This window comes from Perognathus longimembris, chromosome 5 (genome assembly GCF_023159225.1).
Source record: "Perognathus longimembris pacificus isolate PPM17 chromosome 5, ASM2315922v1, whole genome shotgun sequence".
Lineage (NCBI taxonomy): Eukaryota > Metazoa > Chordata > Mammalia > Rodentia > Heteromyidae > Perognathus > Perognathus longimembris.
This window is the reverse complement of record NC_063165.1, coordinates 37,476,225-37,489,429: the sequence shown is the minus strand read 5'-3', so window position 1 is coordinate 37,489,429 and position 13,205 is coordinate 37,476,225. Positions and strand designations below refer to the sequence as shown.

Sequence of the window (13,205 nt, the reverse complement as noted above, 5' to 3'; positions counted from 1 at the left end):
GTATATTTTTCATGTATCTATTGGCCATTATTGTTTCCTCTTCAGAGAAGTCTCTCTTTAAGTTTTAGGCTAAAGCTACCAGCACAACTATGTTCATTACAGCATTATTTACCATAGCTAAGATGGAACCAACCTAGATGCCCCTCAGTAGATGAACAGATTGAAATGATGTGGTATGTATACACAATGGAGTTCTATGCTTCCATCAGAAACAATGGAAAAACCTGGAAAATTTTATATTAAGCAAGGCAAGCCAAGCCCAAAGAAATGTAGCCTTCATGATTTCCATCATTTGTAATAACTAGAATATATCTATGATATTCTTAATGGGGGATCACAATAGCCCAATTGCTATAAACCATATATAATAAAGTATATCAAAATGAGCTCCAAGAATGGGAAACATGAGGTTCTTATTATGTCCCATATGCAGTTATTTCTATTTTTTGTTTAGTTTTCTATACCCTTTGTCTGTATATAAGTTTATCTGATCCATGGAAGGGAAAAGGAATCACAGAAACAGCAGGACAAAGGATGAACTAATGTAACAATGATACTCACTAGACACTATGTTGGAAATGAACTATACAACTTGGGGATGGGGGGTAGGGAGGGGTAGGCTGGAGAAAATGAGGAAGGGGTAACAGTGTTTAAAAAGAAATATACCCACTATCTTATTTATGTGACTGTAACCCCCTGTTCATTATCTTTATAATAATTATTTAAAAACTAGACTACTAGAGGGATGTGTTCTGCTGTTAATCAATTTCTTCCTCCAAATGGGGGGAAAAGATTCCCTTTTCTCGGGAAGATTCTACCCTTTACTTGGTACATGGTGATGACAGGAGCCAGGACAGGGATTCAGTTTTCTCTCACTCCATGAGCTGTGTGCCATATGTTGTTTAATCTGAGTAATTTTTATGCTTTATGTGCATAGAAAGCCTAACCTAGTTGCAGAAGGAAGTTTTGTCACTAGATCATGCTTCAACTCTACACATATACTATCCTTGGGTGTCTCTGGCCAAATTTGAGGTCTTAACAAACTAATGATTTCCAGGGTTTTGGATTTCTCAGGACAATGGAGCATGCATATATATATATATATATATATATATATATATATACATATATATACAAAATATATCAATCAACAAGAATCATACATATTTTGCTTTATACTAGGGCATAGGACAATATATAATGAAGCATATCTAAATGAACACCAAGAATTGGAAACTAGGTTCTTATGTCATGCATGCAGTTAATTTTTATTCATGTTGATAACTATTTTTTGCCCATGTGTGTATTGTGTCTAAATAAACTTTTAACTAAGATGTAAATTATGTTGACTGTTCCTCTTGCAATCTACCTCAGTGCAGCTTGTTTTCCTTTCCTAAGTCATGTGAGAGGCTTAGTGCATGCCTCCAGACTTCTGGATATTCTTGAGACACATATTTGATACATATACTATATTTGGGGTTTCAGAGGCAAAAAGAAAAGAAGGAAAGAAAAAGAAAAGGCATAGTTACAAGATAGTCAGTAAGTAGTTAATAGACTTAAAGCTAGGAAACAGATTTAGGGTTGCCAAATTTTATTTGATAAGCAAAATAGGACTTCAACTATGCATTTTGACTACTAATAATTTCAAAAGAACAAGTTAAAATTTCTCAAGAAAGAAAATCTATCTACATATACAAATCACATCATGGGCATGACTGGCCTGACCTAGTGGTCACTGCTCCCATTTGCCATTTTTTCTGTGGCTCTGTTCCTAGGCCTACTGGCTCTTTCCAAGGTCTCTAGGCCATGCAGCTGCTTCTATAAATATCTCTCTCTCTCTCTCTCTCTCTCTCTCTCTCTCTCCTCTCTCTCTCTCTCTCTCTCTCTCTCTCTCTCTCTCTCTCTCTCTCTCTCTCTCTGGAATTATTGTACAAAGGAGTGCCTTTTAATAAAGCAGTTTATAAATACAATGTACATTAATTAGTGTCACCTCTTTCAATGTTCTCACCCATTTCTTCCAACACACTCTTTATTCACTTTCTTAACTTTGTAGGCTATATATTGAAATCCTGACTGCATTCTCCCCTCTCTTCTCTTCATTTGTCTATACTTCTCCCCTTGAGGCTATCCCAGCCCTTTCAAGTACTCATTTCCTGGTGTTGATTTTGTTTAACTTTGACTTTGCCATTCTAAGGAAATACTTATTTACTTTTACTTCATATATTTACTGATAAGTTTATAAGCTAATTCCAGCCTACACATATGAAGGAAAACATGAAACCCTTGTCTCTTTGGGCCTGACTTACTTCACTTAATGTAATCTTTTCCAGGCCTTTCCGTTTCTTTAAAAATGATACAATATCATTTTTTTCTAATGGGTGAGTAAAATTTCCCTGTTTTTATATATCACATTTTCATGGTACACATGTGGGTTGATTCTATACCTTGGCTATGGCTAATATTGCTACAGTGGACATAGTTGTGCTAGTGGCTTTACTCTAGGCTTGCTTTGTTTTGCTCTCTTGACAATGCTGATACTTGTTATCGGCTAGCCCTCAGAGAAATATTCTGACCCAGAGACATTTAAGAAAACTTTAAAATGGTTGTTATTCTTATGAATGATACAAAAGAGAACCATAATTGCTTATATATTGTAAATCTAATGTTTGTCACACCTGGTAGATGGTAAACTTTTTGAGAAGGGCATTTTTATCTGCACTGTTCTGCCTGCAGGCACATGACAGGATCAAGCTACATGCTGGGTACTGAAATATTTGTGAATGGATTAAGCAAGCATCCCTCATATAATATTTTCTATGAAAGACCTGAGGTTTGAATCAGAGAAACTTGTTCACTTTTTCTGAATATTAAAGACTATATAAGTTAAATAATGTTGTCCTATTTCCAACAACTCTTGACACAGGCTGACATTCCATCACAGCAATTATGTTGACTTTTCTGGTTGGACTATTTACTGTTTCCTCTTTCATCTTTTTTCCCTCTTATTTTTATCCTTTATTATAAGCTCCTCACAGCTGTTTCAACCTGCTTTTCAAGAAGATGCAAGATGAAAATAAATAAATAAGAACCCAATAATACAAGAGCTCACCTGTTCCTGAAATAAAATGCTGGCATTTCAAATGTTCCTTACTGTAAAGGTTAGGTGATTAAATATATTCCCTTTCTGCTACCTCAGATTACCCAAATAAACATCAACCACATGCAAACCACACAAATCGATCATTCTTCTGAATGGAAGTAGTTTTAAGGGACAGATAGATATTTGAAATCAAGAGAAAGGAAAACACACATATAGCAATGTAGTTCAAAAACAAACAACCTTAAGAAAACCACACATGTACGTATGCTTATTACATGCCCTTTCAAAATACCAAGAAAATCTAGCTTCTAGCTAAGGTTCCTTCCAAAGATTTTGGAAAATATAGCAAGTCTTATTTTCCAAGAAACTTACACAGATCTGCTCTCTCTCTCTAGTTTGATTAATGAAATTTAAAATTGGCTTAATAGCAATTAATCTTCAACTTCTGTGTTAGTTTGTATTAAAGAGGTTTTCACACAAAACATTCAGAGGCTAATGAATGCTAGTTAGATCAATTGCTCATCTAAGATATACCACTTGTAGTGTTTGGTAGAGCTCTATTATCCTGAAGAAAGTCCAGAAAGGGAAGTTCCTGTCATAAGACAAATCATCTTAATTAATCTAATGGCTCACCTACCCAAACATGTTAGAATCTTCCAAGCAGAAAGCCTCTTGGTGTCCTAGCCAGCTTCATCCTTTCAAGGATTCAATCAATAAACTAAAGTGTAAGGTGAAGTACTTGCCAAGGACCAGCTAGAAAATAAGCAGCAGTGAAGGACAATCACCTTTCTTTACACCTGCAACCTTGGAAGGGACACTCACTAGTGGAGAGATAAACTGCAGAAGAGTCAAGTGGCAAGGGAGAGGAGTTAACAGTTCTGAGGAAGAAAGGGACCTGAACCCTGGTATGGTTAAGTTGCCAGACACTTAAGCTACCAGAGCTACAGGGATCCACCTCTGTCACCTGTCCAACTTCTCCAATTGCCAACAACCTTGACTCTAGAATCACAAGGCACATTCAATCTGTATGTAGAATACTTTCATAAAACACCCAGGACTCCTGAACTCAAAGTGCTGCTAAGGGCAGGGGATGTACCATTGCCACACATATAATGTGCTACCCTGAATTTTGTTTAATCCCAGAGGGCAAAAGCCTCTGATAAAAGACTTAATAGGAGCACAAAAGCACATTTTCAACATGTGAGAAAATAAAGGCACTTGCTCTTCTGAGGAGCTGAAAAGAAATGCTGGCATAGAGCCTGGCATTTTGCTTGGTAGGCATAGAGACTTTTATACTCAGATGAGCAGGGGAAAATCATCCCTAGGCAGAGAGGCAGTCTTCTTTTGTAGTGGAGACACCTGGGCCTCGTTGAATAAACCAGTGGGTGTCTTAGCAGAAATCAGGGGAGAGTAGGGGTCTTGGCATTAAGCCTGATATTGACTTCCAGCTTCAGAATTTACTATGTAACTATCACTAATCAGTAAGATCCTCCTCACCTATACAAAATGGAGATTCAGGGTGGTGGTGGATATGAATAACCCTCTAAGTCTTCACAACCATCTGATAAAGTAGAATGACTATGTCTATTAGAAGTATGCAAATCACTTCACATCCTACCACCCTCTTCTTACTCTCCATGCAGAAGATATGGATATAGGAACTGCAGGTATAACCAGATCCTATTTGAAGGCACTGGGAACCAGAGAAAATTCATGCTTTGTGTTGCTGTATAAAAATCCTGAGGGTAGCTTTAGCTCCCATTTCTGGATGCTGAAAATACATTTGGAAGTTGCACCAGTGTGGCTTCTGATAAGGCCCTTCTGGTTGTGTCACAAGGTGGTATATGGTGACACATGGCACACACATGTTTAAGAGCAGCAATAAAAAATTACTGACAACATCACGTGGCAAGAGAGGAGGTAAGAGAAGACAGCTCGCTTTTTCATAACAACTTGCTATCATGGAAGCTAATCCAGTTTCGCAGGACTTAACCAATTCCACGAGATTAGCATCAATCCCTTCATCAGGAGTTCAAAACCCAGTAACCTGTTGGGCCTCTTAACAGTCCCATTACTGTTCAATCCTGTTACAGTGGAGATCAAACATCCAGTATATGAATCTTTAGGAGACAAACCATCCAAACCATAGGATCCTCAACAATATTCTTGTTCATTTGAAAACTGGGAAGCAATGAATGTTAAGCAGATTTGAAAGGGAAACGACTCCAGGACAAAAAGCTAGCCTAAGGATGCAGAATAAATGTCATTTTTTTCTTAAGGGATTACATATGAACATGGATTTGCTTTGCTCTAGGTAACAAATTAGTGCTGCAAGAATAAAGAATTCAGTTATATGGATATTCTCCTAACTGCCTTACTTCTTTTCTCCCTTAACCTCTTTCGTTGTTTCAAAAATTTTCAAAGGCAAGTTGTCAGTACCAAAGTTTGTTTTGTTTATTGTTTTTTGTTTTTGTCAGTCCTGGAGCTTGAACTCAGGGCCTGAGCCCTGTCCCTAGCTTCTTTTTGCTTCAGGCTAGCACTCTACCTCTTGAGCCACAACACCACTTCTGACTTTTTCTATATATGTGGTGCTGAGGAATTGAACCCAGGGCTTCATGTATATGACTTAAGCACTCTATCACTAGGCCATATTCAAAGCTCCAGTACCAGAGTTTTACTGTGAACCGGCTAATGTGTTAGAAACAAAGTCCACCCAAGTCCAGCCAAAGGAATGATGGAAGGGGTGACATTGATTAAGATGCATTGTACTCATAAACTGATATGTTGAAATGAAAGCCTTTGGTTCAATTATTGAAAGTTAATTTGAAAATGTTTACAGTTATGTACACTATATTGCCTCACAGTGTATACTAGACTTCTGTACGAGCAATGGACATCAAAAATGAAGGTAATTCCTCCCCTGTAAAGTTACCCTAGTCTCTCAGAAATAAGGGAGTTGTTCAAAATAAAGAGAATTTAGTTGGTATTAGAAGAGAAATCATCCCAAACTTTCTAAACACATTCACTTTCCATCTCAGGGCTGGGAATATGGCCTTGTGGTAAAGTGCTCACCTTATATGCATGAAGCTTGGGTTTAATTCCTCAGCACCACATATATAGAAAAAAGCCAGAAGTGGTGCTATGGTTCAAGAGGTAGAGTGCTAGCCTTGAGCAAAAAGAAGCCAGGGACAGTGCTCAGGCCCTGAGTTCAAGCCCCAGAACTGGCAAAAAGACAAAACAAAAACAATTTCCATCTCAGTGAATTAGGACTAACTCGCCCAAGGCCACAGAAATACATTTTTTCTGTGGCCTAATCAGATCTGACTCCAAATCAAACTTTTTTTTTTTTACTATCCTGTAACTATGCCTTGCTGTTTGTATACAGTGAAGGAGACACACCAGTGTTCAAACCACATCTGTGAATGCTGCCTCTTTGTGTCCTATATGGACATCTGTCATACATGACTCAATCTTCTTCACCACCTCATAATCTATTCTGCAATGGCTCCAGCCAACTCTACTGATACAACCTGAAATATCTTGCTTTACAACTGCACAAAGCACTTAGAAGCAATGGGTTAGAGCCATAAGAATTCTACCAGCAATCTCCCCAGCATATTATCACAAACAACCCACAAACAATCCATAGTGAAAATTCACAGGATGGATCATTGACGCCTTTCCCCTCTGTTGAATGACTCTCAAACACATTTTCTAATATTCCTCTAAAAACCCCACAGAATTAAGCACAGTCACCATTTGGTGGTGACCTAGTTAACAGTGCATCTCTGTGTTGACCTCCTTCAGTGGGTAGATTTACACTAAGCCACAACCCTATTCACAGTACCATAAAAGTACCCTCACTAACCTTTTTTTTTTTTAAAAAAAAAGGGACATCTATATATTATAACTCTATATGATACTTGGATTTCTAATCACTGCCTAAGTATTTGTACTACTGAAAATTCTTGGAGTTCCATACCCAACTGTTAATAGCAAAATATCACTTTTATTTTGCCATAAGATTTAGCTTTCCCAGACCTTATTGATTTTTGGAAGGTTCTATTTCTCCTCATCTTTAAAATTTAAAATCTTCTAAAAGGGACCATTTTGGTGCACACCTGTAACTGCAGCTACTTGAGATGCACAAGTAGAATGATCATACTCCAAGGGTAGCCTTGGCAAAAACCCGACACCCTATCTGAACAATAGCATAATGTAAGAAGGTTCCAGGGCATGGCTCGAGTACCTACCAAATAAAATGCCCTGACTTTAAACTCCAATATAAAAAAAAAATCAACAGTTCATTCTTCATGAATGTTCAGCTATTCCTGCTTTTATTCTCGCTACCACCAGCCTTAGCAATTGGGAATTGAGGCTCACCACCTTCACTTACCCATCTAACCAGAGTAAAAGGATCCCTCTACTACCTCTATAAAAACATTCTTAGTTCAGGTTCCCTAGAAGCAGAGCTAGAATTGTAGATTACAATATAACCCTATCTCTGAGCTGGGCAGAAATGTCTCATTGCAAAGGAAGCAATGGAGCCTGAGTGATACCCCATACTCATTCATTATTATAGTTAAGGGGAGTTTTGTCTTTAAATTAGTCATGTGGGCCATGGACTACCTCAAGGTGGGATAGCATAGCTTCACAGACATTTAAGGGTGAAGACAGGTTTCTGGAGAAGAGAAAATCATGACATGAGCCAGCCAACACTGACAGCAACTGGGGTTTCGATAATCCTGCCAGGAAAGGCGATCTGGGCAAGCTATCAAATGGGATTCTGCTTATACTGACACCTGTCCATTGGCATAGCTAATAGTCTACAGAGGTGGGCCAAAAAAAACTGAAAAAAAATCATAGGTTTTTGATAAAGAAGCAATTAATTACAATCAGAAATGCAATGCAACTTTTCAGATTAATTAGAGAAAATTAGCTATATGGGGCAATGGCTGATAGCCAAGTAGATGAATGAGGCAATCAGTAATTTGTTCTAACAGGAAGCTTCCATAGTCCATAGGACTAGAGGGACAATGGGAAAAGACAGTGGTAACAAGGCTGCCTTTGTGATAACCCCTAAGCTAATAAACATTGGGAAAGGACTTGCTTTCTCTTTTCTCCTCTAGATCCAGATTTCTTCCTGTGCCTCTTAATGGCCAAACCTATGTGGAAACCAGAAATGAAAGAGAGCCTGGAAAATGTCGATTCTTGTGCTATGCGGGACAGCAAGAAAAAATAAAAGCCAATAGGCAGGTATGGACACAACCATTGTGTTGAATCTGCTCAGTCTGTTCCTTCTAAGTGAGCTAGATGCTTATTCAAACAGCTATGTGTTCCACATCTTCCCTGCTGTCATATGGAATTAACTAGTTGGGAAACCTATATATGTCTTCAGATTAAAATAGAAGTAATCAACTTTATGCCACATCCCAGTTAATGCAATCAAATTTATAGATACCATGTGTTGTTTCTCTGGCTCAGTTCCTGGTTCTCAAACTATGCAAAAGACCAATCATGCAAGCTATATTCTTCCTGATGCCCATTCCCAGCCTGAAATTAGAACTAGGCAAAGGAATAAGAAAAAATAGGAGTATTTTAAAGGCAGCACGAATAAGTGCATTGTATTTTATTCATAATTTTGGCCGTGGCTAACTGGACAGGATGTTCTCATCACCTGAATGTCCATTGTTTTTCTAACTCATGAGTAAAGATGGGAGGGAGAGACTGGAAGAGAATGAAGGAACAGAAGACACTGTATGAATGGAAATGTACTCATTACCTGATTCATGTAATTGTAATCCCTCTATGTATCACCTTTACAGTAAAAATAAATTAATATTTGAAAATCTGGATAAATAATACTTAATGCTTTATAGTAATATTTTCAAAATGTTAGTCATTACTTGAAGCATTCACCAGGTACTAAATAACATAACTGAGCATAAATGTTAGTCATTACTTGAAGCATTCACCAGGTACTAAATAACATAACTGAGCATTAATTACAGGTCCAAGTTTAGTTGGTGCATTTACATGTGTCTTTAGCTATTATTTGTTGTTTATCACCAACACTCGGGAGTTCTCAAGAGACAGTTCAGACAAAATCATCCCAAGGGACTTTACAAAGTGATTACAGGCTTATTAAGAAACAGAAAAAGACAAACCTCCCAGGTGTTATTTTCTACAACTTGCAAATCACACAGCTGGGGGGGGGGGAAATAAACAGCTACCTACAGGATTGCCATGAGTGGAATAATTTTCCAGATACATAAACACAGTGTGTAGACACCCACCCTAGTTCCACCTGGCAAAGTAAAGAGATAAACAATTGAATTCTGGATTCTGTATTTCTTTAAAACAACCTTTATAAGCAGGACCTGGGTAGTACACACCTATAATCCCAGCTACTTAGGAGACAGGAGAACAGAGAGTTGGGCGTTTGGTCAGCCCAATGAAAATTACTAAGATAGTGTATATATATATATATATATGTATATATATATATACATATATATATATATATTAAAAAACTAAAAAAGAGGGGACTGTGAGTGAAACCCAAGTGGTAGAAAGTTTGCCTACCATGCATGGGGCCCTGAGTTCAGTGCCCAACACTGGGGGTGAGGACAGAGGGAAGCCTCAACAAAAAACTGCAAAGTCTGTAACATAACTCTCTAGAAGACATTTTGGTAAATGGTAAAAGCATAAGCATAAGCAAAGCAGTATTTCATGTAGGAATAATAGTATGCAATTGTCACAACTTCATGTGTGCTTAAGATAATGGTTGAATATTCCTCTTAAATGTTACATGGAAAGTTTCTATTCTCAAGGAATTTATATACTTGAGTCAATGACATAAAAGCAAATGTGATACTTACATACTCCCCAAACCCACATTTCAAGTAGTCTCTCCAGCTTTCAACTCAGTCTTTAGATACACCAGAAGGACATCCATTTCTATATCTGCTGAAATGAGGAATCAAGTCCATAAGATAACAAACAAAGAAATTCATTCTCATTGCCAATATGACTGTGGGATGCAGTTTATTTGCAGTGATTAACAACTTTTGAGAATCAGAATTCAGATCATTATACTATAAAAATTTTTTCTCTTGATACTCCAAATGAATTATTCTGGCTTGCCAAGAAGTTTCAGAAAAATTAACAATTAAGCCAGATGATTTTTTTTCCAACAAGAGGAGAACAATATGTCATTAACTTCAATAGAATAAGATTGATGAAAATAACACAAGGTATTAACAAGATGTTTTTGATGAATTTTGTATTTTTCAGGTATTTTTTAGCCTGAAGGAAAATTGTAAAATATATCAGTGTTTTTTTAAATCCATGTAATATTTGTTTTTAGCATAAATAAATATCAAAACAAGAGTTAAAATATCTCATCTATTTAGCTAGCATTTTTCTAGGAAAAACAGTTTCTCTTGTCCAGTAAATGTAGGTCTGTAAACATGCATTAATAGAGAGGGGAAAGTAAACAAGTGCTAAGTTTTTACAAATTGGAGATAATGTCAAAAGGACACATGTATCAACTCCAAAGATACTCTAATAGCCAAAGATGGAAATTGTCAGCAACAAAATAAGTTATAATGTTAGGTTCTAAACCAAAGAATTTTTTTAAAAATCTATGTATACATGCAAGAATTAATGATTGAAAAAATAACTTTTGCAAAGTAATTCCCAAGAAAAAAGTTATATATCATATCAATATAGTATTATAAATGTATAAAGATATATTAATACATTAATACATCACATGATTATATACCTATAATAGATACGGTATTTTTCTTTGGAAATACACACACCGACCCATTTTATCAAGGTGGAGTTTACTTTCTTCCCTGTGAATATAGGTTTAGGAAGGGGGGTTACTGCCACTTCCTAGGGGAAACTGTGAAAGATATTACCATATAATCTAGTGTGACTTTACTCTTGAGAAGTCATGTTGCTAACCAATATCTTATATACACAGGATAAGAAGGGTACCACATTAACATTTGTGTTCTAACATAGCACCCCCATTCTAATCATGAGGAAAAACATAAAACACATCTACCTGACCATTACACCTTTAAGTTGCCAAGATATCTCTGTTTTTCTCCCTCCTCCTCCTCCTCCTCCTCCTCCTCCTCCTCCTCCTCCTCCTCCTCCTCCTCCTCCTCCTCCTCCTCCTCCTCCTCCTTCCTCCTTCTTTCTCTCTCTCTCACTCTTTCACACACACACACACACACACACACCCCTAGGACTGAGTTTCATTTGGAAAATAAATAATTGGGTGTTTTACAGTAGTCAGGATTGAATACTGGATGATAAAATAAAAATTAGTAGGGGCTGGGAATATGGCCTAGTGGCAAGAGTGCTTGCCTCCCATACATGAAGCCCTGGGTTCGATTCTTCATTCCCACATACATAGAAAAGGCCAGAAGCTGTGCTGTGGCTCAAGTGGCCGAGTGCTAGCCTTGAGCAAAAAGAAGCCAGAGACAGTGCTCAGGCCCTGAGTCCAAGGCCCAGGACTGGCCAAAAAAAAAAAAAAAGTTAGGGCTGGGGATATGGCCTAGTGGCAAGAGTGCTTGCCTCGTGTACATGAGGCCCTGGGTTCAATTTCCCAGCACCACATATACAGAAAACGGCCATAAGTGGCACTGTGGTTCAAGTGGCAGAGTGCTAGCCTTGGGCAAAAAAGAAGCCAGGGACAGTGCTCAGGCCCTGAGTCCAAGCCCCAGGACTGGCCAAAAAAAAAAAAAAATTAGTCAAAACTCTTTGAAGTTCAAATAAAATCTGTAGTGTAATTAAGTTGTGTAACCTTGACTTTAAGTTTTTACATATGGAACATGAATATTAGATGATGTTAATATAGAAGGAGCTGGAAAAAAAATAAGAAATTTAACCATATCCTTCCATTTTTCTGTAACTTTAAAGTTGTCTCCAAAGGAATAATGTTTCAATAGCTCAGAACCGAAATTTCAAAATGCAACACATGGAACAAGTGAATGTCTTAAGAGAAGTCATTTAAAAGAAATTTGGGGATTGGTAGGTGGCTGACAAGCACCCAGCATTTAGCTGTTCAATGAACCAAAGCTACATGTGCATCACTATGTGGCACCCCACGGGGATAAAAATTAAAAGCTGAATTTAGTAGAACAGCAGAAAGCTTTACATTCCAAAAATTGATGTAGTATTCTAGACAAAATGTTTTAAACCAAATCTAACAATGTTAAAGTAGATATTAGGGCTGGGAATGTGGCTTAGTGGCAAGAGTGCTTGCCTCACATACATGAAGACCTGGGTTCAATTCCCCAGCACCACATATACAGAAAACGGCCAGAAGTGGCGTTGTGGCTCAAGTGGCAGAGTGCTAGCCTTGAGCAAAAAGAAGCCAGGGACAGTGCTCAGGCCTTGAGTCCAAGCCCCTGGACTGGCAAAAAAATAAATAAACAAAGTAGATATTACACCATCATTGTGTTACTCATGATCTCCAAAAGGCTGACACCAAGATGAGATAAAATGTGCCACAGATGTTGAACAAAGGAAATTCCTATAAAGACAAAAATCTTTCCAATTATGTTGTTAAGGCAGGGGTGTGGGAGGAAGAAGGAAAGAAATGGAGTGACATGACTCTTAGACTATCATGAGTTTTGGCAGAATCATTGAGGAGCTCTTATCCTAAGGGTATTCTGTAGATGAGTTACATATCTGTCAGGCATGACGACCTCAGTAGCATCACCACTGTCCTCAGTCATTAACTAAATGAACAATCCATGGGCCTTCAACTGAGATCAGTCATGCCCAGGTCAGAAGGGCAGTAATGAATCCAAAAGGTAGTATATGGGATTTCCAACCACTTATATTCTTTGCAGCAGATCTGAGTTTTCATGGCTGCACACAGTAGCCAACAGGGTTTTTCTAGTAATCTAAAGAAGTTAATATTAGATTGTTAAAAGTGACTAACCGTGTATTAGACCCAGATCGCCTGTGCCTCTACTAATCCATTTTGTTCAAAAACTGCACAGTCAAAAAGTAGTTACTTTCCCCCAAGAGTGTCAGGGCTTTCTCTTTGGCCACCACAGCATACTGAGAAACC

General features: G+C 37.7%; 1 pseudogene; it reads left to right on the top strand.

The window, feature by feature from the left end:
* LOC125351067 overlaps nucleotides 1–13,205 on the top strand; it is a 90,056-nt pseudogene that overhangs the window by 26,841 nt on the left and 50,010 nt on the right.